Source organism: Pempheris klunzingeri, chromosome 23 (genome assembly GCF_042242105.1).
Source record: "Pempheris klunzingeri isolate RE-2024b chromosome 23, fPemKlu1.hap1, whole genome shotgun sequence".
NCBI classification, from domain to species: domain Eukaryota; kingdom Metazoa; phylum Chordata; class Actinopteri; order Acropomatiformes; family Pempheridae; genus Pempheris; species Pempheris klunzingeri.
Window position 1 is genome coordinate 9932835 of NC_092034.1, and position 27823 is coordinate 9960657.

Below are 27823 nucleotides of genomic sequence, written 5' to 3' on the forward strand. Positions count from 1 at the left end.
CATATAGAAGCATTACACAACATGCTGAAATAACTTTGCTTCTCCCACTTGTTGTTGAAAAAATACTTTTCTATCACATCCACAAGAATAGTGATGGCAGCATCTTTAAATTTAGAATAATGAATAACGCCCCCTGAACGTGTGATGAACACTAATTAACAACCTTTCAGCTTGAGAAAATGTGAGTCTCCTGCCTCTTTGCACATTGCATCCCCTTGTTGCTGCTGCTGTGGTGGGTGAAGTGTAGGACTGAAAAAGGACTTTTTTTTTTAATGCGTCCTGTAAGATGTTCAGCAGCCCTCCTTAAGTGTAAATCTCCTGTTTACTACCACCCGCGTTCGCAGATAAGCCATGCGCTGTGATTCATGCTTTCTCACACACTTTGTTCAACATATTTGTCTTCAAGTGTGACTTACAAAAGTGCAGAACCTCTGCAGAGCCAGTTGGCCAACAATGTTTTCAAGATTTTGTCATGGGGACAAATGGTTAATTAAATATTAAATGTGTGTTGATACCGTAAGTAGGGCGGATAAGCTTAACACTGGCTGGTGGGTATGGAGCACTCTTGTTTTGCTTTTCTTCAAATTTAAGATAATAAATGAAAAAAGAATGAGCGTTTTGCTCAAAGGGAACATTTTAGAATATCCAGCTGATTGTTTAAACAAAAGAAATCACATTTAAAGTTAAATAGCTTAAATGTCTATCCCACATTATGAAAACATTATATTCAATCAAACCTTCCCTGTAATACATAATCAAATGACGTAGCAAGAATAAATGTTATAAATGTTATGAATAAATTAAAGCATACTGGATTTTGTGATCTAAATTTTGCTGTAAATCTAATCGTAGCTGAACATGTTGTAGTCTGCAGCAGCTAAGTCAGAAGAGAAGGAAGTGAATTCTTCTCTTCTCTGAGTGCTGGGCATCATGCCCGGACCTTCCTGATCTGTGTGATATATCCTCATCGGCTAACTCAAAGCAAGGCCTTGAACTTGGTCAATACCATTTTGTGTTCTGTTATTTCACACCATGCTCCTCTGGCTTTTCAGGCAAACAAAGTAGCCATTGGGACATGTGAAGACAGGAAGAGTGCTAAAACTGGACAGGTAGTCTGGGACAATCCACTGACTGTACCAGCCATAGATAAAGCAGATGCTTAAAGGGCCAATTGTTGACGACATACATTACTGAATATTAACATAAACAATATCATTAGGCATATGTAATTACTTTGAGCTTTACGTTTAAAATATTTATGTTTCTTTAAACTGATCATTATATCTATAGAGCGTCTCTTCAGTCCTCTGTTTACAGCCATTTGTGATGTAAACTCACATTTACCAATATCAGAAAACCTTAATAACTACATTTGCTGCTTGGTGTTTATTATGTAATCAGTTTAGATGGATCGGTGTGCCGGTCATCCCAACTGTCATGTGGGAGACAGGAATTCCAGATTACAGATTACAGATTTTACCTTCAGTGAAAAGATATGGATCAGAGTATTTGGACTTTGGTGCTGCTGGTGGTGTGGCTGCAGTGATGGCAATGTCAGCTGGTCGGTGTACACAACCTTTTGTCCACACTGAAATATCACAACATATATTTTCATTAGTCTGACTTTCTCTCTAGAGCCAAGATTAGGTTGACAATTTTGGTAATTACTCAAATGTCTTGACAAATATTGGATGCATTGCAAACGCTAATTTGGTACACATATTTTTGTCCCTCTCAGGATCCATGAACAAATACCTGCAAAATGAATGACAACTTTGTGTTTAAAGTTGATTAGCAAATGCTAGCAGTCTAACAGGCTAAGCTTTGATGGTTAATTATAGTAATTATACCTGTTAATCATCAGCATCTTAGCACCACCATGGTGAGAATGTTAGCATCCTGATGTTAACATTTAGCTAATCTACCAGTCAAAGTACAGCCTCACACAGCTGCTAACATGGCTGTAGAGTCTTACTGTAGTCTTGTTTTTAATACCACTGCTCATGTTATGTTATTCTCCATTTATTGTAGTGAGATGTGTTTCTACCAAGAGGCTCCACTTTCTGTATATTTGTGCGCTAGAAGAGTGCAAATTATTTTGATGGTATCTCTGGTGTATTTATTTTTGAATGGATTATTATCGTAACCAGTTTTATCTCCATATAAACAGGATGTCAATTATCAGTACAAAATACACACTGTTAGCGTTATGTGACTTCCATCAGCAAGCTCTACTTTTATTCCCGTAGCTTTCTAATCTTGCCTTGTATGACTTCCAAAACAAACACTCTCTAATGTCAAATTAGTAGAATATACTGTATTATACATGACTTTATGGAGGCCTATTTAACTGAATAGCTCTCTTCAGCTACAAGTATGATACTCTGTGACAAAGTCTGAGTAATGCTAAGAGAAATTAATCAGTCATCATCATCTTATTAACTGTGTTAACACAGAGGGCTAAAGCAAACAAGTAGTTTTCTTACAAGCATTAATATTATGCTTGTGCTTAACCACTGCTGGGTGTTGAGTCCCTGCACTGTATTTCTAAAGCTTGTGAAGATCTGACTGTAGAGTCTCAGAGGTGTATTATTCACAGAAAAATGGAGCTTACTACCATAGCCCTCATCCAACACTCACTTTAAAAGGTGTGCTCATGGTGTAGTGTTCCTCTTCCTATTGCTATTACCCATGTACTTGTTCTCCTGTCCTCTGTCTGTCTTACAGTATATTTTTCTCCACTTCTAACAAAGTCTCATCAGTTTCTTCTGTCAATTACGTACTATGCTTTTTTGTACTGTTATTCCCAGACAAGACTTCTCTATATCTCCATAGAATGCCACCCAGTCACGCCGTTATTATTCCCTGATTAAATTCTTGTTTGGAAAAAAAACACACTCAAGTCACTCAAGCTCTATTAATAAGATTGAGTATCCATGTTTAACTCAATCTAATGGATGTGTGAAATAAGCCCCAGCTATTAATGTTTAATGTATAATTGAATGTTCTACATGGCCAAACTTGTTTACTGGAATAATTGATGTTTCTGATTTCCCACTTGCCTGCAATACAAGAAGGGACAGACAGACAGCAGGGGAAAGAGACAGAGACCAAGAGAGAGAGAGAGAGAGAGACCCACTTGGCTCACCCTCTGCAGTTGAAGGTGGTGAGGTCAAGCCACAGATGTTAGAAGTAATTATCACGCCTGAAACCGGGCTCATTTGATTAGCTCTTAAAAGCTTGCGACAGACTTAATATTTCAACCGCAAGCTGCTGTCCAAAGCATTTTTGGACAAATGTGTGTTACATACAATTTATAAACTCCTCAACCATTAAATAAAGAAAAACAAGACCTTTCCTAATATGTTTACTTCTCCACATCTGCAGGTTCGAAAACCACAGCCTGAAAAGTGGAAAGATTTATTTGTGTGTGTGTGAGTGTGTGTGTGTATGTGTGTTTTGTCATTTCATCTGTTGGGTTTAGTTTTGGTGTTTACGTGAGAAGAACAGCAGGGTGTGACTGAGGTGGAGAGTGCAGTCTCACGGTCCAGTGCACATAAGACAAAGCAAGTCTCGAGAGTGAGCTTTCATGCTTTCAATCTCTCAGTCTTTCCGTGCTGAGTTTGCTCTATACAGGGCGTAACGATTTGAGGAAAATATCTAATTATTGAATTACTCTAACCAATATTGAGATTGTGATTCAAATTGTGATTATTTCCAATTAATTAAACTGCTGTCTTCTCAGGGTCTTGATTCAAAACTTTAAAGATTATAATGTTGAAATGATACGATGTGCTTAAAAGTTTGATTGGGAGATCCCGAAAACTCCTCACTTGCCTCAACATCTGCGAAGCTACTTGCTACCTTACAAGTGGTGTGCCAGCAAAGGCAGTGAAGAAGAAAACTTCAAGCCAGGAAATGAATGGATGTAAACAGTATATAAATAGAAGAAAGTTAGAACAATTCGATATATTTGGCCATGCAAATATTTTTGGAGGAAGAAAATACTTTCAGCATGCTGGTCAGACCTCAAGGATACACACAATCTTACCCCAGCAGCCCAGATTCTAATCCAGCCCTTTGCTGCATGCCATCTACTCTCTTTCTCTCTCTACTCTTCCTTGCTTGTAATTCTCTACCAGCCCATCAGCAGAAATACCTAAAAAATAATCTTAAAAAAAAACGACTTTTCTTTGTACAGATGGGCATTCATTGGACATACGTTGTCAGGCCGCCGTTGCAGATGAATGGTTTCTGGTTGAAACAGTAAAAATACTGTTAAATAAGTAAGTTACAATTAAAATTAGGGCTCTCCTGTCAAGTGCACTTTTTTAGTATAAGAATAATGAATTGTTCAGCTGTAGCTCTCTACCTAGCTAACAGTGTTCTTTAATGTTTAATGTATCATTTCACTTTCATGTTCTTTCCTCCCCTCCCCTCTTTCTGTTCCCTCCCACATCTTCACTCACATCACTCCAACCAGTCAATAATCAATGTGCATGGTCTGCCAAAGACAAGTCACCTGTAATACTGTTTACAGTGACTGGACAATGGCCAAGCCTTGATCAACACACACCGAAGAGCTCACAGATGCACCCTCTTACCTGCTGGCTTTGCATAGTTTCACACTTGAGGGGGTGGGGGATGCGGGGGCTACTTTCCTCTCTTATGTCGTTCCTCTCCCCCTGTTTCACACTCCTTCCACCTCAGCTGCTTAACCACGCTGCCTCGGAGTAATTTAGATCTCTCCCAGGTGGTTGAAATTTAGTTTGAACTACAGGCGGGTTTAAGCTGATGAATAGCTTTTATTGAACATGAATAAATTTAAGGATTGAGATTAGTCAGCTCCTTCTCTCTGATGATCAGAGTCCGCCAGAGGATGTGCTCAGCATTAAAAAAAAAACAGCACAGAAGAAACAAATGTGCACAGCTTCCATTGAAAGGAGAGGAGGGAGGATCCATTATGTGTGAGCTGGTGGCTGAGGATCATTTGCACATGATTATGAAAATACCAGTGTAGGATGATTCAGGTGTCCCAGAGAATATACTGTTTGTAATGTTTCTTGGGTTAGCAGAAACTCCCCTAGGTCCTAATCACTTGTGCTCGTGTCGACGTATCAGTGATGTCGATCTACCCCACCTATGTCCATAAACTAACCCTATTATTTAGCCACTTCAAAATTAAAGCTCCTGTCACCAGATCTCCTCCAATGTGATCACAGCCATTGACCTTCACATCCCTCAAGCAGCCACCGGCCTACACATTGATCGATCCCGCTGATGGCCTTGGTGCTAATCTTCCAAGGGACCGACAAGAGGTGACGGTATTTCACTGTTCAATCTGATGCAATTACCCTCAAAATAAACACTTTTTGGGTAGCTGCTGACCTTCCTGTGAAAGAGGGTGGGTGGGCGGGATGTTTGTGCACACGTACATGCCTGTGTGACTGCAGTTATTTATCAATCAAGCTGCATCATTAACAAAACTCTGTTAGTGCTGAAGCGCTTCTTTCTGTGTAAACTTTAATGTCCCGCAAGGTCAAACACAGTGCAATTTCACCTACCTCCATCTCGCTACTTATTTGTATTTGCTAGTGAATTTTATTTCTGTCTCTAGGTAAGGCCCTGTCAGTCCATTTCACAATAACATGAAGCATTTTCATCATGAAACAGAATCCCCTCTGGGAAGATTATTACAGCGGTTAAAATGAAAGGGATGTGATGAGATCACACATGCTAAATGGAATAATGTAATGTGCTGTAATCACTTTGGATTTAAGCAGTGGTAATTTGAGCAGATATGATTCTTTACCTACATACTAATTGTGCTAACAGTGCTGTTTGACCTAGGCCCTGTCTTTGCCATAGGGCAAAGACCACTAGCCTGTAAATACTATGCCTTTGAAGACAAAACCAATTGAGTGTGGCTAGACATAAGCACCACTTTCCTTTTAAGTATTCCACAACAGGTTTTTTACAAAGACATCCCTCTAAGCTACTTTCTCATACGCATCCCTAAAAACAACAGCACAACACACACAAGCGAGCAAAATCAATAATCAACAATAAGGGAATAGAAATGCATTTAATGTGTGATAAGAACTTCCTTGGGGCAAAAAAGTAAAGCAAGTGTTTATTTAGGCAATTTGTTAGTTAGCATATTCAAGAACTGTTTTCTCCAACAATTTAAAATGTGTTAAATATGCGATATCCACAAAAGACAGATTAAAAAGAATGGTCTAAATCAGAGAAGTGGAGCTCAGGCTCCAAAAACGCTGGATCCCTCATTTCCCATAATGCAGCTGAATAGTTTCTTTAATTAGATCCCTCCTTGCCTCCTAAATGTAGAAATGCACTTTAAAATCCCATACCTCCAGTTTTAAAACAAAGACTCTATGCCAAAAGATATCAAGTTTCGAGCTCAAGCGAAGACAACGATAACATAATTTTTCCAGCTTCCTCCAGTGCTTGTGATAAACTCAATGTCATCTGTATTTTAGAGGAGTGCCTACATTAAAATAATGTAAGATTATACTCGAGACACTTTGGTAAATTTTTATAGACTGCTTTGATAGAATATCACACTGAAACTGCAATGCACTTACTGTAGTGCACTGTGACACTTCAACAGGGCAGAGGCCTGGACTGGAATTTGGCTATTCTGGCTGATGGACAGTCTTCCTAACCACCATTCCACCCTGCCACTTCCATGAGATATAATTTCCAAACTGTGACAGCTGAAGCACAATTCAGTTGCAAACTTTAGACCCACTTTCATCAACCTTGCGCTCCAACTACACATTTGGGAATGAACCCCATGCACAGCTGATTGTAAGGAGATGGGCATCTGCCTGTCCAGATGCACTATAGCAGCCTGTTGTTGGAAAGCTAAAGGGACAGCGACAAGCACTTAGCTGGTCCCTCAGCAACCAGTCCCATTTCCTACCTCTTATCTAAAGTGACAAGAGGAGTTTTTCCAGCCCTCCTATGCCTGAGGCTCATCCTGCATTATCTCCCAGTGTACAAGCACCACTAGCTATCTTGTGTCCCTGAATCCTTCCGTCTAAAAATATGCTAAAGAGGATGATGGCATTGCTAGAAAATCATCAGTGTGAACCAGTTGTGCTGGTTAAATGTTTTTCAAACTGCTGATCATATCACAGGATGATGGACTCAGAGCAAGTGTGCAGAGAGTATGTAGAGATCAGTGCAGGTCCATTTTCCTATATCACATGCATGTACTGCATCGCCCTTACCACCAAATGGCTGTAGTTCCAATCCGATAAAGTGTGTGTGTGGAGAATGCAAAGCGACAAAACATGAACTAAAGCAGACACCCTAATGAGATATTGATTGCTCACACTGATGTTTACACTTTTGCCTGTCTAATACTCTCCAAGTCCACCATAAACAATCGGCCATCTGTTCAAGCACATTCTGAGCTCTGCTGTGCAATTCAGATACGTCTGATGTTTGGATGAATTAACTGTGCGTTTTGATTCGCAAGGCAGCCGGTATAACTAACGCTCATAATACATTCCTACATAGTTTTCATACTTTTATATACTCCCACTGTACAAAGTGGACCAAAACAACCTAAAATAACGACATGAATATGCATATTTTTTAAACAGTTTCACACCGAATGACTCTACCATAGCATAATCACACAACTGAGTTTGACACTTCACATACACAGCACAAAATGCACCCAAACAAAACACATGAAAATGCATGATTTTCAGCTGTTTTGACAATTTTGAAGACTCAAAGCCTACACGCAGAAAAACAGTTTCTCCTTGAGAGACAAGACTGAGAAAACCTCAGCAATTACATCTTAGCCCCCACTTTTCTCCTTGCTGCTAAGCACCAAATGGTACCATTTTTCTGTTCTCAAGTAACTAAAATGTATATTAATTGTGAAAAAGCCCCAGGGACTCCAGTCTTTCGGATAGTATTCATTAGCCATGGCTTGCACTTTATAGCCAGTGAATGCAAAACAGCAAATGATCGAAACAAATTTTTGTTCTAAACAACAAAGGAATGCTTACCCCAAGCACCCTGTTGTTTGTGCAATGGCCCTGCTGCCTAAAGTAAGGGCTGAGAGCTCCCATATAATGAACCTGGGAAGCTACACTTCGTGCAAAATCAATAATGACGAGCTCCTTTAAAACTCTCAACTTTGAGCCTTTGATGCCTGAGAATACATTACCGCCGTTAACTAGGGCTCCCGTCCAGGCAATCAGCATGCAGCTCACTCTGCAGGCTCCATTTGCCCCCACGTCCTCACACAGATTTCCACCATTACTATTACAATTACTGTGTACATCACAGCTGTAGTGTACTAGTTGCTTTATTTATCACCCTGATCATTTCCACTCAGCAAATCAAATGTTACAGTTTTATTAAGGGTCATTGATAAATCTGTGGACTGGGCATGACAGTGGCTATGAAGTGAAAAGCTGCTTGGGAAGGTTTGATGTGTGTGTGTGTGCGACGCTCTATGCATTCTGAGCACTTTATCACTGCTCAACGCCACTCACCCTGTAACCCCCCTCAAACCATGCCATGCATGCACACAACACATGATCTTCATGACGCCTTGAACACTCACACAAACTAGCTTTGCACATAGATGTTGCGGTGATTACAATGGTGATTGTGGCGGAAAATACAGATTGTGAAAGCTGTTTGCATGTCTGTGTGTGATGTAAAAACATGACCTGTAGTTAAGAGTGCATTTGCAAAACTGTAAAGAAGAGGAAATGTTTGGCATGTGAATTGTTTTGGCCTCAAAGCCCACGTGAGTTAAAATGCATCCGGCCATAGGCTGCCTGTAGCTGCTGTGCTCAAATTCACGGTCAGGCTGTATTGCTTTGGCTGTAAAGTGCAACTGAATGAAATACTTGTTTGCAAGTGTTTGCATGCATGTGTTTGTGTGTGTTGTGCTATGTACAAGCAGTCCTCTCCACTATGCTACCCGTCACTGTCACATGCTGGGCCATAATCACGTATGCGCTGGGCTTGTTAAGCACGTTCCCACTTTCTTTACAGCCATGAATTCCAAATGGGTGGAATTAAACTTGAAGTAAATAGGTTGGATTCTTACCTCACTGTCCACCATTAACTAATTGGCAGCGTTGTGCAGACAGCGAGGACTGGAAAAAAAAAAATGAAAAGAAGAAAAGGAAACAGTCATCTTTAGAGCGTGAGAGTTAACCAAACTCTGAGCAAGACAAGCCAACAATGAAGAGGCAATTCCCTTGTGTTTCCTCACACATTTCCACTTTAATTTAGTGGTACAAAGCTTTAAATGCTGAACTGAATCACTTTTATGAACAAAAGGATGGTAATTTTAGCAACAGAATAACAGACATCTGAAACTGGTATCTGAATATTTGAGTAAGACTTTCAATTAACCAAGTGCGTGTGGTGGCATATCTACAATAAGGTAACATACCAATATGTAACGGCATACTTACATTTACTTCCATACTGTACACATCTGTCTCTGTGTATTCATGCATTAAAATTGCATGCATCTGTGTAGGTTGTAAGCCTTTCATATATATATATCTGTATATATTTTAACACATGCATGCAGCTCATGGCCTGTTGACTGCATGAAAGGATGCTTGTCCCCAGCAGTGATATTTGTGAGATTACGTCTTTTATGCCAAGCCTTTTAGTGTAAGAGTATTATGCATGTTAGATCTCATGTGGGAGGAAAGCTATTTATACAGTTTATAACTGTGAATAAGGTGTAGAGGGGGATATACTGTATGCAAAACTGAGTGACATAACATTGTCTGAAAAAAGCCAGCGTTAATTTATGTAATTCTTTAAGCAAAAATTTTAAGAAATAAATAACTGGTTCCAGCTTCTCAAATGTGTATATTTGCCAATGCTTCAACTTCCTCTTGCAATTACTTTGTATACAGTGTTTCGGGTAAGATTATTATCTTGAATATAGGAGGATAATGGGAGAAAAGTGCACATCAATAGGGAATGTGGTGCTGTAGAATGACATCATATTACCCAGATGTCACTCCATACCTGGAAACGCATGTTGTCTTTTAAAGCCTTCTTTTGCGAAAGCTCTCTCGATATGAAAAAATGAGGATAGATGTGGTTTCTCAAGAGTTTTGTTTAGATCCATCAGGGAGGTACTTCTTGTACCAGGTTAAAATTCCTGCACTGGCCTTGAACACAGCTTCTGCAGTACACTTGTTGATAGGTTCAGATGTTTAACTTGTATTGTTAATCTGTTTGATGTAGGATGGTCAGCTTTGTACACTGTTCAATTGCAGCTTTTGGGCACACTTTCAGCACCCAGCTAGATACGTTACACTGAGTGTAATATAATGAAAGGCTATTGTTGTCTGTAAACAAAAGTATGATTTTGATGATAAGCAACAGAGGGACATACCTATACCACAGCCTTTTATGCTTCATAGAAAGAATTAGGCCTCTCCTTTTCAAATGTTCTCAAAACTGGTCACTGTGTGCCAGTAATGGTTACAGCTATACCTGTCATTTTGCTCATAGACAGTGACACTATAAATTGGCAATTACAAAATGTCAGTAATCAGAGCCGAAATTCTGTCTGTCATAGGCTTGCAAAATACAGATGGTTTTAGAGAAACATCGGGCTTCTCCTGGACAGAGGTTAGAAAGTACATTTTTATACTTTTTCCCCAGAAGGTTTCAGGTAAACTTGGCCCGATGAACAGATGACATTACCTGCAATGGGACATCGCTATTTCCCTGTTTTTACAATTTCCATATGTCCGTTTTTCCCATCTCCTGTCACCCTCTCTATATCGGCATCAGCACTGTATTACTTCACAGACATGTCTGTCTTTTGAGCAAGTATGACCTTTGCAGTGACTTTTGCATCTGTAAAAACCTCAGAATATCTTAGATTACAAATGAATGGATTCACTATCTGTGCTTTGGAGTTCATGGTCCATCCTGAATGACTGTCTGGGCCCTTTGCATATTGATGTTGCCCAGCTGTTGTGGGATTTTAAGCCTATTTTAGTCCATTTAGTCCATATCTGCTCATTACCATAGCAATCAAACTATCCAAGGGAGGTTTAAGTGTTTAAAATGCTGCAAAAAACAGTAAAATAACTTTACATTATAAAGGAATATTTGCTTTCGTGCAGAGAGCTAAATGAGAAGAGCTAGATGAGTCTAGAAGATCCTGGGGTCATTGAGCGTAACATGAAGCCTGGAAGCTGTGGGAAACAGTCAGCATGAATCACTCACTTTCTCTAAAGTTAAAATCCCACCGTCACCTTTACAGCTCACTAAGTAATGAATAGTATTAGCCTGGTTAAGACACATACTCACGAAAAAAGGTGTGTGTTTACAGGGAGTTTCATTTTCTAACTACTTTGCAGTCTACACTGGTTGCCTAGCTCCACCCAGAGAGAGGTAGGCTGTATTTAAAACCACATATCATACTGGCAGTACGCATTGATTCAGCCAAAATGCAATATGTCTTATGCAATATGAAAACGAAAGCAAAACTTTGCAGTATGCTAGAGAAACCTGGATGCCACACTGTCATCCATATCAATGACAGGAAAACGTGCTTAGTTGTTTTTCTGTATCAATTATTGTTTTAATAACTAATATTGTTGTATTTTAAGAACTGTAATATACATTACAGTATACAGTGATCAAATATCTATAATTAGAATTCTAATATACAGTAGGCTAAAGTTTTCATATAATTATATTTTGTTCATACTGAAGGCTACTATGAAAGTATGAAGTATATACTGCATACTGCTTTTGTTGATTATATGTAGTAGGCTATTTTAAATACAGCCATAGTTCCAGCACTTTCTTATAAAACCATAGCTTCAACTCACTGATTTATTTGACATATTTTGGTTTGTACAGATTAAACCAACTTACTCAAAGATATTTTTTAAACTATAGACAGAGCCAGGCCAGTTGTTTCCCCCAATGCTTTCAGTTGTTATGCTACGCTAGGCTAATCTCCTGCTAGCTCCAGCTTCACCTTTAATGCACAGACATGAGAGGCAAAGATCTCCTCATCTAACACTTAGAAAGACAGTGCATGTGTATATTTCCTAAAATGTCGTGCTATTCCTTTAAGACACGGATTCATTTACAGACTTGACTTAAAGTCCCTGATGATTCTTGTGTTAACAACTCGAGCTATCTCAGAACACACTGCTCTTTGTTCAACAGCAAGCGCTTCTTTCCCCGACAATGTGGGAAGAGCATGTTCTTCATCATGAAAAGGGCACTTTGGTTGGTTATGTTTGGTTTGTTAGAGGACACTTGCCTCCAGGAAAGAAATCTATAATAGAACTGTTGGTTCATCTCCTTCCTATAACACCTCTTCACCTGTTGTTCTTTACACGTGAAGTAAATACCACATATATCCTCACCCTGCTCAACACTTGATTTCTCTTCCATTCCCTGTCTGGCCATGGTTTTTTTTTTTTACCTCTACTGTTCCTTGTTTTAGCAGGCATGTTCAGCAAAGCCATTTTTAATGAGACCCCTCCCCTTTCCATCTTTCAGAATGGAATTAGGACAGCACTCAGCGACTGAGGGGAGAAAAGCTGGGAGAATGGGGGCACATGGCAGAATGAAAAAGTCTTCATTAAGGACAGTGAAGTGGAGGTAGGAGGAGAAAGAGAAGGAGGGAAAAAAGGAAGAGAGATTTAAGTGATCCAGAAATGCTTCTCTCCTCCTCTCTCTGCTACCTAATCAGGGAGACAAAGTTATGCCGGTCAGAGCGTTTATTATTCCAGCTAATCCCTCATCACGGTATTTCATCAGGTTTGGCATTTGGCTATCCGCATTAATTAGATGTTCGAATGGACACCGCGTTAATAACTGACACACGGTAGATAATGAGAAATCGTCTGCGCATCCGTATCCTCTCACCATCACACTCCCTTTGTCAGCACTGATACCTCTGTGCTTGAAACACTGCATCGTGTTTACCTGTGCCGGATTTCATTTATTGATGATTCAGGCTGTTTTTAGTGCCAGTGGCGATAATGTACTGTCTGCACTTTGGGAGATAAGTGTGTTCTGGTGCGATAGTTTGGACTTGTTCGGAATGTCTCTCCCTCTGTCTCCGTCTCTATTTTTATCTCAGCTCTCCTCCCAAAATTTTTTCTTCTGCTCTCTCCTTTTCTTTTATCCCACATTTCTCCTAACTCCCCCTCACCATTCTCTCCCATTCAGTCTTTCTCTATCTCACCTGTCTTTCTCTTTTTTTCTTTTTTCAGAGCCTCCCAGAGGAGAGTAAGAACCCCTATCTCTCTTTTGCACACTCTCCTCACTTTTTAGACTGTCTCCTCCCTCCCTGATTCCCCTCCCTCCCTCTTTCCCGCCTTCATCCATATCAACACCAGGTGAATAGCCCACTCCCTAATATTCATTCACACTGTTTCCTTTCTTCTTCTTGACTGCTTCTCTCTTCTCTGGATGTTTTCCTGTCTCACTGTACTACTTTCAGTTTACACTCCGCACTTTAATATTCCGTCATCCATCCTTGTGCTCCCCGTTGACGCTTTGTCTCTCCGCCCTGCCTTCCTCCCCTTCCTCCTTCACTTTCTGCCTTCTTAGAGTGACGTGACTCTCTCTTTAGTATTCTGTAAGTCGTTTCCAATTGTATGGTAATGCACCTCACTCCCTCACTCGGTCCCAGATCAGCTGCAATCATGGAAGTCATGATGTCTTTGACCTTACCGTCTTCTCAGATGTAAATGCAAGCTAAAATAATCTTTTATAATTTGTTACTTTCTCTATTCCCTCGCACTGAAGTGATGTGTTTTGTTGTAGCTCTCCTCCCTTCTTTACCACTCTGTGTTGCTCTTTTTAAAGCGTAATCCTTTATCAGACAGGGCATGTTGACTAGGAACACATTCTTATTTACAGGAACAGCCTTGGGGAGTAGTTGCAAAGGGAGAAAGGGTCGTGCTCATTCACACCCTCACACCTGGGAGCTGCCCACCAAGCAGCTTCGTCATCATATTGCCTTGCTAAAGGGCACCTGGGCGAACTTGAAAGAGCTCTCAGGACATCAGGAGATTCTGCCCATTTTCTGCCTCTCGTTGCACTTCGCTTTCCTACCAACCGGTTTTTCTATTCCTCCACGATCCTGACCGTCACTTTACATTTATTTCTTCCTCTGCTCTTCTCATCTGTCCCTGGCTGTCACACATCAGGAGTGTGTCATCGAGGATTCAGAACATGTCACAGTGCCGTCTGGTCACTCAGGTTTTTTTTTTTTTTTAACCCTCCTTCATCTGTGAAGGTTTCTCTCCGTCTCCTCCCTCCTCTTCCGTCCTCCCCTGCCACTGTAAACAACTGATTACGGCTTTGAGTGAATCCATCAGGTTTTTTTTCAAGCCTAATGATTCTTGTCATGGCGCAGAGCTGAAAATTGAGGCACTCACAGATCCCCAGTGTAACATAGCCTTTATCTTTCAACTTTCAAATCCCAGAAGCTCCTTAAGTCCTCTCTTTGGAGACTCAGCACCAACAGCCAAATCTCGAAGTCAATTTACCAGACGACCAAGTTGTCATTATTTTGTGCATACTGCCATGATCTTACAATCATTAAAATTTGCCCCTTACATAACCATCAAGGACACGGTATCTCTTGCTGAGACTAAGGGCAGAATACACTGTGTGTGCATACACAGGAACTCACACTCCGGTCTTACTTATTTATATGTTTTTGTACACTTATTTACTTCCCTCTCTCCATTTTGGAAGAAGTGATGATTCAAAAGGAATGAATGCTCAATAAGCACAAGCCATAAGTAAAATATTCAAATGGTGCCCTATTTACAAAGGCTGGAGAGCTTCTCCCACTGCTGTCACATGTTTGTTATGTGATATAAAAAGAGATGCAGCGGCAGCTCCAGAGACCTCATCCACAGATATTATGCACCAAGTGGAATCTTTTTATAGCAAGTGTAAACACATTAGTTTTCTGCATTTAAATCTACTCAATTTTAGGTATTTGTTAAGTATTGCACAAAGTATATGCCATGTCTTCATTTACAAAAGGTGGAGGATGCTTCTGCGTTTGTGTTCTGGGTGATGGATAGGATGTTTGGAGAGTACAGTAGAAAGGGGTTTGTGTGAGCTTATGCAAAATCCTGTGTGCTCCCACACCTGTGTGCAAAGTAGCGCGTCTGTGTGTGTGTGCTGTCGGCCGAGCTGCCAGACGACTGCTATCTTCGTGAGTCAGACGGGCAGGGAAGCTGGTGAGGCACGCAGATCGTTTGAAGTGCTATTCTCTCCCAAAAGTTCGATCCGCCCCGAGGAAATTTGTCATGTTGTTCCACCTTTCTGATTCCTGTATGGTAGGTGAGAGGGGAAGGGTATTTGTTCCTATTTGCTGTCGACATCTCAATACACATACTTGTGTCTAACAGACCGGTAAAGGTAACTAATACATTTGTTTGGCCTTGCTGTGAAATCCTTTTCACTCCTATTTCCCTCCTTGGTTTGGGACAGAAGTGGGCCAAGCAGTTGTTTTAGCCCAATTCTTGACAGACATCCTTTATCATCTATCCACCCACCCCTTGGGCATATGCTGGATTATTCTGCCCTTTGCCAAATCTCTCATTTTCTTTCTTTCAATCTGCTTATTAATTCTTGCTTTGTTCAAACTTTTCTCGCCAGATCCCCATTCCTCTTCTCGTGAAACCTTATATCTCTCTTTGTACCCACTGATTATCCCTGCTCATTCTCCCTCTTGATTTCCCATCTCCATCCATGCTCTGCTCCTCTATCTAACGCTATCTACTCAAGACTTACAGTATGCAGGTAGTAGCTCCTGTCATTCTATCTGAATTGAATACCTTTTCTTCCATTGGTTAATTAAAGCCACGCTCTCCCTCTCACATTATTAACATGACTCTTCTGAGATCCATCAAATCCCCTGGCCAGTCAGTAAAAAATGAGGCTGAAAGGGGAGGATGGAAGGAGAGTGAAAGAGAGACATAGGTGGCAATAGAGATAGAGAGGAAGAAAGAGAGAGCGAGCATATTGTGTGGAGACAGAGAGCCTCAAGAGTGATTCAGCCATTGTTACTCATCCCCTCCTTTTTGCAAGAGGGCTCATGTCATGAGTATTTTAAGTGCTCTCCATTCCGTTGTTCTCCTTTAATCCTGTTAGATAACTCTCATCCTCCCTCCTCCTCCTGCGCCTTTCTTTCTATTTCTCTTCTTTCCTCCTCCGCTCCCCACTGCCCACTCAGCAAGCGGCGAGTCTTGTGCTCTCTGCCACAAAAAAAGGCTAGAGTGTGCCTAAACAAGGTAGAAAAAGGAAAAGGGAAAGGAAGTTAGAGAGAGAGGGAGAATGCGGGAGAGAGAAGATGACAAAGATGTGGTGGTACTGGTAGGCGTTGGAGAAATCTGCTGGCCAGTGCGGGCTCATTTGTTATGAGGAGGGATGAGTGTGGACGAGAGCCAAGACAGTGGCGAGTGAGTTGTGAAGTGGTGCCTGAACACAGCTTGTAGTTAAGACATACAAAAGGAAACTGGATGGAGTTTGGGTTGATGTGAAATGCATGTGATACAGAAGGAATTGTAAAATTCAATTGTCCAGACACACTCTCATGGCTCATACATACACTACTTACTGGAAGAATGAGTGTTCTGATATCAAAGTGCATTCTATAACCTCAAAACAGGGCCTCCTCTTCCCATTCTCTGTTGTTTTTTTTTTAAGTGTCTGATGTTAAGCCACATAATATGTGACGCAATGTTTCAAACCTGCCTTGTAACTGCAATGCAAAACCAGTAACACTCCATCAACCTCTCTAGAGCCGCCTCTGCTTCTCAAGAAATACATTTCCCACAAGCCCCTTTCCCCAGCCCATCAGTTACATGAGGACAATTACAAATGAGGGAGTTGTAGAGCAGAAGCCTGGCACTGTAGTTCATTTGCCAAGACGAGGTAGCCACTTAGCACAGGTGAGGTGGGGCAGCCACATTTCCTGGAGCTCCCTACATGGGAAAAATGGGTCACAAGCGAAGTGGAAGAATTTGCTAGAGCAATAGCACAGACTAGTGGTGTGGGCGTAGAATTGAGTGAAAGCAGTCATGGCAAAATGTTAGGTCTGTGCTGTGGACTTGAGTCTGTTTGAGGAATATTCAGTCCAATCCAGCAATCCTAATTTCAGCCATCAGTGAAAGTGGATAATTCCCTTTGATACATGGTCATGCAGCATCATTACCACTCACTTGAACAAGCCTAACCTTCTCATTCAAGCGCTGGCTGCCTGATTTACTCACAGATTCCACTCTTCCTCTCAACATCCCCAAATAATATTAATTCAACACAGAGAGGATGTAGGTGGGGCAGGCACTTGCCGGGAAGAATTTGCATGACCCAAAAATGCCCTGCCTCTCCTCCAACTCCATAAATCAAAGGGATAGAGAGAATCCCCTGACGCCTCCGTTCTTTGTCCTCAAAGGTGATAAATTGATCCCTGGTTGGCTAATAAGCAGAAGCACAGGGCGGCACAAACTTCCCAAAGATTTATGCGGCGACAAGTGGATTTATAGAGGAGGAACTGTGAGCGATCTGGAGAACAAAATCTATTTACTTCTTTTCGTCCTCCCAGTACTCATGAGATCTGAAATGGGAACCCCTTAGGGAAACCTGGGGATGTGAGCGTTGAAGAAGTAATGCATCAGGACAAAAGAAATAGAGTATCTGTCATGGAGGCGATGAATGTGATGGAATTACCTGGTTTTGATTGATGAACATGTGTTTCCAATTACAAAGAATCTCAATCCATGTGAATATGCCCATTGCCTTTGGATGGGTCACAATTCAATACAACTTTGAGTAGATTTTGTTGCCTGACTTTGCCCCCGTTTCATTAAATCTGATTTAATAACAGTGCCGATTGCTGAAAATCAATATGATAGACACTTAAGCATTCTTAGGTTTGTCAGCAGTCTCGCCACATGAAGGGCGGCAAGATTGTGGAAGGCAATATTACGGCTCGCAGTCTTTGCTAAGCATAAGAGAAACCTTTTAAGGCATCTCAACCAGTCATCTTAATGACGTGAGGCGATACGGCGACAGGAAAAGTGGTCTTTTAAGAATATGATCAATGCTATCATCTTCTCCAAAGCTGACTGGAAAAAGGGACCAAATACAGTGGCTTAGAGTTTCCTAACACTACCAAAAGCAGATAGAGCTACCTTCCTTTCGTGTCCTTTTTCCTTCCAATTCTCCCACCTTCGCCTTAATGTGTTTTCCCTCTTCCCCACCATCCCAGCTGCTTCCTGTTTCATACTCAGTTTCATCATCTCATCTGATCTCTCACCCTTTACCCTCGTTGTCTCTTCATCCTTCATCGCATAACCGTTCCCTCAATTTAAACTGCACCTCCTCTCGCTTTCTGTCTACCACGCACGATCTCACTCACTCCCTTCTTCGTAGTGACAGCATGCTTATCCTGTTGTGTTGATGAGATATTTGAACGATTAACATTATGCATGCTGAGCAGATTATGATAGCCTTTGGGGAGGAGCAGTTTCAGCGTGATGGAAAGTTTTCAGCATGATAGAAAACTCTGCTGATAAGAGGGCTTTGATCGCAGAGAATGGAAAGGTACCGTACAAAAATGAAGCCTGTGCTCACCTTTTCTTCACCACCACAGCAGCAAGAAAATTCTGTCTGCTTCAAATAGTACAGAACTTGACTGAGGATAAAAAAAAAAAGGTGGCTATGTATTAAAGAAATAGCAATTACATTAAGGAGAGGAGGAGCACCAACTGCCAGTTTTGTAAATAAACGCATTTTCATGCCAACTATGCACATAAACAAAAAAAGTTGATGCTTCATAAAGTGATTTTTGGAATTTTTATCTTTGAGTTATGATGGTACATTTCTCACTGAGACAGCTCACATGGCAAGTGTGATATCCCGTCAACATCAGCCTGACTTTTGCAAACCTATGCAAATCTGTTTAAAATATCAAACCTCATCCCACCCAAGGCATATCTTTTTTGGGCTGCATGACGCCAATTCTGAACAGACATGTGATGTACTATATAACTAATTCCATTTACATCTGACAGTGACGCTACCCTGTGCCACTGAGGCAGCTGTTGGTACAGAGAGAGAGGGGGAAGCGAAAGGCAGATCACTTCCCAAATGCTCATTTTTAGCTGGCTTGTTTGGGCACAGCGCACCAGAGCTGACGAGCTGAGCACAGAGTTTTTGACACAATGGTGTCAAACTCGGGACTGTGATGTTCCGCTCACACAAGTGAATAGCATAGCACCTGCTGGCAACATGCAGACACAGACACAAACAGACTGTTATCAAGCCTGCGTGGCAATTAGTGTGTTTGGGAGTGCTGCGAATCCTAATGACACATTTGCCTTACATTGTATCATTACAGACGCTTTCAAGGAGATGGCATATGGAATCTATTGGAACTGCTGCAACATTTTGGAAATGGCAGTGCTATTTTGTTATCACTTATGCAATGACACAGTGTTGCTGATTAATTCTGACAAACCGCATTACTTCAGTAATTTCTAACTAACTTCTAAGTTATCATACTTGAAACAAGCTGGGCTAGCAGATGATCCATTACTAAGGTACTGTGTAATGTGTGTCTAGAGAATTGTGTTTTTCCTCTTGCTCTCTTCCTTAGAAACTATTAAACAGATGGAAACCTCGCTATTTTCCATGCCATGCTGTGTCAGTGCTGAAAATGAAGTCTCTTTTTTCCTTGTTAACGTTTCAAACTGTTTCACTCAAATGTCTAGTAAGCTGACACATATACAATCTTTAATCTAGCAATATGTAATGATTTATCATATATTCTTATGAGCACAATGAGTCCAATGGTTGCATTATACATGTACGGTGAAAGATGCCCCTTGTAGTGATAAGCCTTCCGCAAATTAGCACCTGAATGCAGTTTTCCTCAGCTCTACAGAGCGTTCTAGCATCTTTCAACTCATTGTTATGTTTTATGGCTCGCAACTTCACTGTTCTGGCTCACTGTCACCTGTCTCATCAACCTTGTTTAAAGTCGCATCAGGCAGCTGTTTCTGAGGAAAAAGCTTAGCTAAACCCCCCGTACACTGCCTGTCCTGCACCAAAGTGCAGACAAAATTAGCAACTACTGTAGCAGGTGAATAAAGAGTGGGGCATTTTGCAGCTAATAAGTAGGTGAAGGTCAAACCAGAACTAAATGATTTACGAATTGCATTCGCCGGTTGGCCAGAAACATGACTCTGAATCAATGCTAATGCTTCCTTGTGTCCGCTGGATGTGTAAATAGTTGGCTGTTTGATAACCAGTTAGCCATATCAGCTTAACAAGGTTAACATATATGCATATTTTTTCCTCTGCTGCTCCCAAATGACCAGGGAGGTTTCATTTCAGCCATGGTACCCAGACTTAATGAGATATTTCATTGACTTTTATAGTTTTGTCATAAAGAGTATTGGGTTCAGTATGATGTGTGCAATCAGGAAGCAATTATGTGACTGACATTTAAGTTATGTACTTTCGTGTCACATTATTACTAACTACATTATTACTACCACTGAAGTGCAACCCCAACTAGTATTTAGTATTCAATATTCAACACTGGGCTGTAATTGGACAGTTTTTTAATTGATATTTTTAAAGTATGGAATTGCCACGTTTTGTCACAGACTTGAAGCTGGTTCCGTTGGTCTTGCAATAAACATTAACTAACCCTCCACATGACAGTCCATTTCCTTTGCTGTTTATACAGTTCAATGGTGCCATAATTCCTTTGCTTTGTCAGCAGCAAAGTGTGTTGTAAATTGCCCGCCATTTATGACTGGATGTAATCTTCCCAGCACTCAGTCAAAGCCCAAAAAAATAAACAAATGAGGATTAGATTTTTTTTCTAACTGCTCCCAATTGACTGGAGCGTTAGAATTTAGATTTGTATGGATAAATAATATCTTCACCTCCACCTCAACATTCTGGTGGTTTTATGAGTCGAGCTGGTGTCTCTGTTGGTTACTGTTCAGGGGAAGGTCATAAACAGGCGATTTATGTTTGAAGTGCAGCCAGGAATGCTGATGCTACTGTCAGAGGGCAGAGATACTGTCTGGTTTGACTTACATTTAATGGAAATTGTAAAGTCCACAACTGCATGTCCTAACTCATGCATTTTACAGTATGTGCTCATACAGAGAAAGAGTTAAAATAACTGGCAGACAGAAGATATATAGGATGACATAATGTAATACTGCAGATGGGCGATAACTTTGCTCTTTGACTCTAAAAAGCAGGTTTCGCACTTTCAGCATCTTACATCACATTTTATGTCTAATTTGAGGTCTACGTGCACCAAGTGTGCCACCAGCGCTTAAGTGAATCGCCATAGTGAGAAATGAGACCACTTCATTAGCTCTCAGTCTTCCGGCGGTTTCTGCACTTGTGGAAAATATTAGAAGATTGAAACACATGACTTGCACCACTATCTCACAATGTGAGGATTACAGTAGTGTTCATAAGCACAACACCAGCTAATATGACGCTACATCGATTACTGTGCCACCTACTATTTTCACAGCAGTTATCTGGACTTTTAAGCCACCATTGTTAAAATATGGACACTTTAATTGCTATAGACAGGGCCTATTACCATAGCTTCTTGGGTGGCCATGGCCATGTTTCTCTAAATCATTAAGCTAATTATACAAGCTAATTAATCAGTATGCTTGGAATGGGCTGTGAGCAGACACTGCTCTTTGTTGGTTTGCATAATGAAAGGAGTCCATTTTTAGATGGGGAAAATGAAGAAGCGGAAGGAGAAAGAAACTTTGATCTCAAAAGTAAACATATGATTTTTGCATATCAAGTGCTTCGGCAAAGTTGAAAAAAAAAATATAGGAAGAAGGATTACAAATGCAAAAAAGGCAAACCAGATTCATATTTGTAGAGCTTTGAAGATACAGAATATTGCAAAGGGAAAGCAGATAGGAAAGGTAGTGTGTCTGACAGTGTCCAACATCCAATTATCAGTGTCATTGTCATGCGAGACAAACACAGACAGGGATCTGTCAATCATTGACGTTTAAGAATAGGCAAACAAATTCAAGCATGTATTATTTTTTTCCATTACTGAGATCAGTTTGGTCTTGGGAATTTTTAAGGTAAAAATGTAAGACTGGTAATATTGACGTGTGTGCATGGGTGTGTTTGTCAAAGCCTGTAGGTGTGTTTTCAAGAATGCGGAGGGTCCCTCGCTACCCTATTATTTTCCAATCATCAATCTGAACCAAGCGGTTGACAAAATCAATTAAGGTGCATTATATGTATGTGCACTGTATGGTTAACACAGGGTGGGGACGTCAGGCACATAACCATGCGTTCTTGCACACAAATAAGGGGGTTTGAGAGTGAGTCAGTGTCAGAAATTATTACTTACAAGCAGCATAACCAAACATCCTGCTATCCTGCCTTCAGTACGTGGTGGAGACACTGTCAGCTCTCATGCAGGAGTCTATTTTTAGCCGCTCTCATTATGCACAACAGAAAATCACCTCCTCAAAGTACATGAAGCATGTTTACAAAACCTAATGGGACCATGCTGATAACACAGCAATGCATCGTGGCTACAATGCGTCTTGGTTTATGCTGGTCTACATTCACCACACTATGTAAGACCTTATGTACAAATGTAGCTTTGACGGACAGTAGGGTGACAATAAGTGTTTGGTTGTGAATGGACATTCATACATTACACTAAAGCATGACTCGTCCTGACCCCTCTCTCTCTTTCTCTCCAGGGAGATTCTGAGGAGTTCTGTTCTTTCATCGCTCTGGTCCGTGGCAGCAATCGCAATAGATTATTCCAAACGGGTAAGATTCACAAAACCTTCCTTGAAATTGTTTTATTTCATAAAGCACTCCATCTATGACAATCACCAGTGCCCCAAATCCTGTTTTCAGTGTTCAAATGTCAATGCACTCATGAAAATCAACAATGTAATAATGTCACCCCATAGAAATCAAATCAAGGGTCAAACAACTAAATGTTATTACTATCGATGAATATATGGAGGGGACACATGTCTGCACCTGATCTATTGTTCAGTCAGAGTAAAATGGTTTCTTGACTGCCGACTTTTATTATATGATATGAACTAGTTTTGATTTCCTTTTTTTGCTGAAAAGTAAATGCATTTTTCACAAGCTGTGTTTACAGTATTAATAGAGGAGATTGTATTGCTGTAGTCATAGTTAAGCAATGTGACCAGCATTTTTCTCATAGTCATTTACAGATCAGTAATGTGATGCTGTTGTTCAGCTGGGCCAATACTTAATTGCTTGAAATAAATCTGGTATATTGTTTTTTCTGTATAGCATAATAGCACACCTAAAGCATGCTAATGGTGCCCTCTGGAGTACAGGACTCTCAACTGCTGCTGCTCTGTTGCTTTTATAAGAGATCTGTTTTCACATTAAGACTGTGTAGATGACACATCCATTCGCACTTCTCACAGCATTTAGATAGAGGGCTGACGGTTTCTTTTAGTATATTGTGAATACTTAAGCACATTTGCATGCACACACCGACTACAACAAGATGCCCCTTGAGAAAAAGACAGCAATTGTTGCTGCAGGTGATTTGAATAAAATACACATAATCATCTATCAAAATGATATTATCACTAAAATGTAATAATACCATTTGCCGCCTACACTCTTGTCACATATATAGTGCTCACATATCGCACTCACATGTTCACATGACTGCAAACTCTCAACTACAGCACACTGCAATAAATCAGGTGTCGCAAATTAAGTGAATTACTTCTTGAAATAACTCATCGTTATCATCATCACAATGATGTTCTAGTTAGGATAACTGAAAGTACAGTTCATGTCCTTTTGAGTTAGCGTGGAGTTACCCTCTATCACAGTGCTGTTTTTCAGATCAATGAGTAACGCTGTGGTTTCCCCCAGAGGACTTGTGGGTGCTGCTGTAATTGGAGCATTTGCGTTGCTGCGAGTTGCCGTTCCCTGGGCAGACGCCAGCATACACCAGAACATTCCTCTAAACCTCCATAGGATCTCCAATGAACCTATCAAATGCACCAGCAAGGAAAGTTTTCCTGTGTGCTATTTTGAGATCAAATTATGGCAGGGCTGTTGTAACCCAGTGTCTTGTTATTGGGACATGGGGCCCTCGCTTGTATTTCTTATTCTTACCAGCAGCCTCAAATATATTCCCAAGTGTGTTGAATAGGTGAGAGTAAATGCTGTGAGGCAATGATGCTTTTCACTTAGAGCATTTCACACATATGATGCCCTCTATCCCTTGTGGCAATTACTGTGAACATTTTCCGGAAATTTGTTGGAGGCTCAGGTGGCCAAGTGATTTAAATTAAAGAGGACAGCGACAAATGTAGCTTCAGTGGAAAGGCAAGACAAAATCAGTTAAGTACAGACAAGTGAGTTAGAGTAACTTTGTGTCTGAAGTATTGTAAATGACACCAGCAGAATTGTCACTATTGCCTATTCTGTTGGAGGCCATTTGAATGTCCTGTCCAAGAACCATTAAGGCATTAAAATTAAATTGATTCTGCTGTTTCTTCTGAGAGAGGAAATCTTAAAAAACCTTGTTAAATGATGTTATAGTGCATTTTACCAACAACAGTGGGTACGTAGGTGCCCTACACCTGTCAGATAGAGTTGTGTTATGTAAAGCAGAATTCGCAGCAGTAGCGGATGACCTGGTTTAGAATTGCAAGTGCAAGAGTCCAGCAGCCAAAAAAAACTTTCCAAAGTCTACTTCCAAAAACTGCTTACAGTAGATGAGAGGTGACCTGTTAAAAATGCTTTGTTTTAGAAGTGAGGATCATTTATAATTGGGAAATTGATAAAATGGTGAGAAAATGAGTACAACAAACCGTAGGACATTACTTCTAGCTTGAATAATGGCTCTTAATGTTAAAATAGCTATAGATTGTGTAAAGTATATTTGGGCCATCAGTGGGGTTAAGAGAGGGCCTTCCATTGGGATGTGTGTCCTAACTCACTATTAGGCTACTCTGCTACCTTGAAAGGTAACAATATTACTGTATTTCCATGCTTCTAAAATTTGACCTATAGTGTTATGGCTTGCAAAATGTGTGAGTGTGTGCGCCTGTGTGTGTGTGTGTGTGTGTGTTGTGGGCCAGCCCGGCTGTGATGATTTATTATACCGCTTGAAGGGACTTGTACTTTCATGAGGTCACATGAGTAACATGGCAGTCAGGCATAGCACACTGTTCTTTTTGGCCCTGCTGGCGATAGGAAGGCATGCCAAAACAGCTAAAACAGATTCAAGTTTGCATATATTCAGGTACACAGCTAAGTGTAGAATTACTGCGCACACACACACACACACACACAAACAAAATCAAATACTGTAATCCAGGATTAATACTTCTTTATCACCTGCACAGGAGGCAAACGTTATGCAAATGCAAATAAGCTATTCCAAAGGCACGTCAGATTTAGGCCCATCTTAAATATGTCTTTTGAGAGGTTAATTCTATGCAAATACAGCCTCATGAGTTGAAAAATACTTAGGATATTTTTCTTGTAACACAAAGGGGATGCCACTGAGATGCAAAGTGGAGGCAATTTGATTGACCTTGGATGATTACTTTGCGCTAGGAGTTTACCTAAGGTTAGGCCCACAACATTTTAGCTTTTTGTTGCAATCAGGAGTCGCACAAGTGAAAGAAATAGTTGTGGTCATGCATGTGCTATGGTTTGATTTGCATATTCAGACTTACAGTGAATTCATAGAGCTTAAGTAAGTACACCCTGCCTACGATTGACACATCTTTTGAATTGCAGTCAAATATGGCAAATGGCAGTAATGGATTGAAGCTTAAGTGTGGTACATTTTACAGCTTTGGTCCTCTTACATTCACTCTCAGGTATCTTTTGTCATATTGTGTGCAATATCAAAAGAGTAAGAAAAAAAAAACAAACATGCAAGCTGGTTGCTGGAGAGACACAATGCGCCACAACAAAAAGGAAAAAAAGGACAAAATGAACTTATCAAATCTGACATATTTGTTTGTGCTTTCTCCCAGAAGCATAATGTTGCCTGCTCTCAGCAACAGTAAATAAATAAGTGCATTGTTGAAAATAGTCCATGAAAAACATGCTAATATTAGAAATACATTTCATCAACTCATTACTTTTGCTTTGAGATGATGGACTAAGCCTCTCAGAAAAGCTGTTTGTTGATGCCAGTTGATTTTGTTGCGGTTGTTGACAGAACAGTGGAAACTATATTTCAGTCTTTCCAGTTTGTATGCTTTAGTGTACGTATTTTTTAAACCAAGCTTTGTGCCATACTCTCTGTTTAGTTGTTAGAGATGAAAACCTTATCCCATTGACATTTTCTCATTTCCAAGGTGGGGGCAAAGGGGGTATTCATTCCAGTGGTGTGTCGGCGAGGTAAAACTGCAGCACCGGACAGCATGTGGGCACCTGCATGAACCCGACACTGAAGCCTCATTTCTTGGTGAGTTGGACGAATATTCTTTCAGATTCAACAATCCACACATTTCCGTGGTAAACTTAACATTTGTGGCAGCTAATTTAGTTATGACTCATTAATTCTTGGGGAAAAAGAGCTTAATTGCAAAATAAGCGGCAGCGTATTTCTCTTCATTTTAAGCTTTTAATATGAGAAAAGCAGCTTTCAGAATAAATTGGAATAGCATTTTCATTGAAAAAATACACAACAGTGAAGGACACCCTTTTTTAAAACAAGCCAAAGTCTTTGTTTTTAAATGGAGATAGAGCTTTTGGTTTTGTGAAGGGTAAAAAAGGAACATAATTCTATTTGTGTGCATGACATAAGCATTTCTTTAACTTAAAGATTTTGTTTTTCATTCACCACATTTTTTTCCACATTTGAAAACAAAACCAGCCCATCACATTATACGACACTATGAGATGTTTTGTAGTGCCTTTGAAAGTGTCAGGATAATCTTTCACGATGACTTTGCAATTCATCAATTTTAATTACTTTGACAGGTTGAGGAAAAACATGGACTCAGATTCTGACAACCATGTTTAGCACAATCCCTCACCTTTGGTACTGCAAATGTGTAAAACAATAGATATGTAAAACAATTGTTTTACAACACCACACCTCCAACTCTCACAGACAAAACACATTCAATATTGATAAGAACTTTATAAAATATTAAACACGAAAAGTTATATTAATCAAGGTTTTAGTGCTTTATGATTGCATAACATAATCTGTTCAAAGCATTTGCGCTTCATTAAATGGCTTGCATCTTTAAGAGAGCACCATCATTAGCAAGAATGTGTTGAATCAAAAAACTCTTTTTTCTTCTCATCTCCATTAACACTCCTCCGCTCCAGAGAAAGGTTTTTTCATGCATATTTTGAAGTGTCTAAATTTTATGTGAAGTTTCTCAGAGGAAGGCGAAAATAAATTAGTAAGTAAACAACACAAACAAAGACGATGCTGAAAAAAAAGAATTGGAAAGACAAATAAAAGGGCTAATCAAGAACAAACCAGAAAAAACAACAGATATAAACTCTGCTGAGAGTTCAGACTGGACTTAAGCAGGGTACTGCAGCTAGAATAAGACACGAGGACAAGCTCATGCTGGGACAAAATGCTTAACACACTCACTCAGTGTGGCTGAATGTCCAATGTTTGGAATCAGTAATCTCTAAAATCATTAAAATCATACAATCATCACCTCTGTAATGTGGCTTGACTGCC

General features: G+C 40.3%; 1 long non-coding RNA gene across 1 annotated transcript in view; it reads left to right on the forward strand.

Annotated features, from left to right (window-relative positions):
• Positions 1-26541, forward strand: part of LOC139222493 (uncharacterized) — a 133492-nt gene extending 106951 nt beyond the window's left edge. Inside the window, exons 3-4 of the long non-coding RNA XR_011585921.1 lie at positions 22836-22908; positions 26469-26541. This is a non-coding gene — a long non-coding RNA (uncharacterized lncRNA). The remainder of the gene's footprint in view (positions 1-22835; positions 22909-26468) is intronic.
• Positions 26542-27823: the final 1282 nt, after the last annotated feature.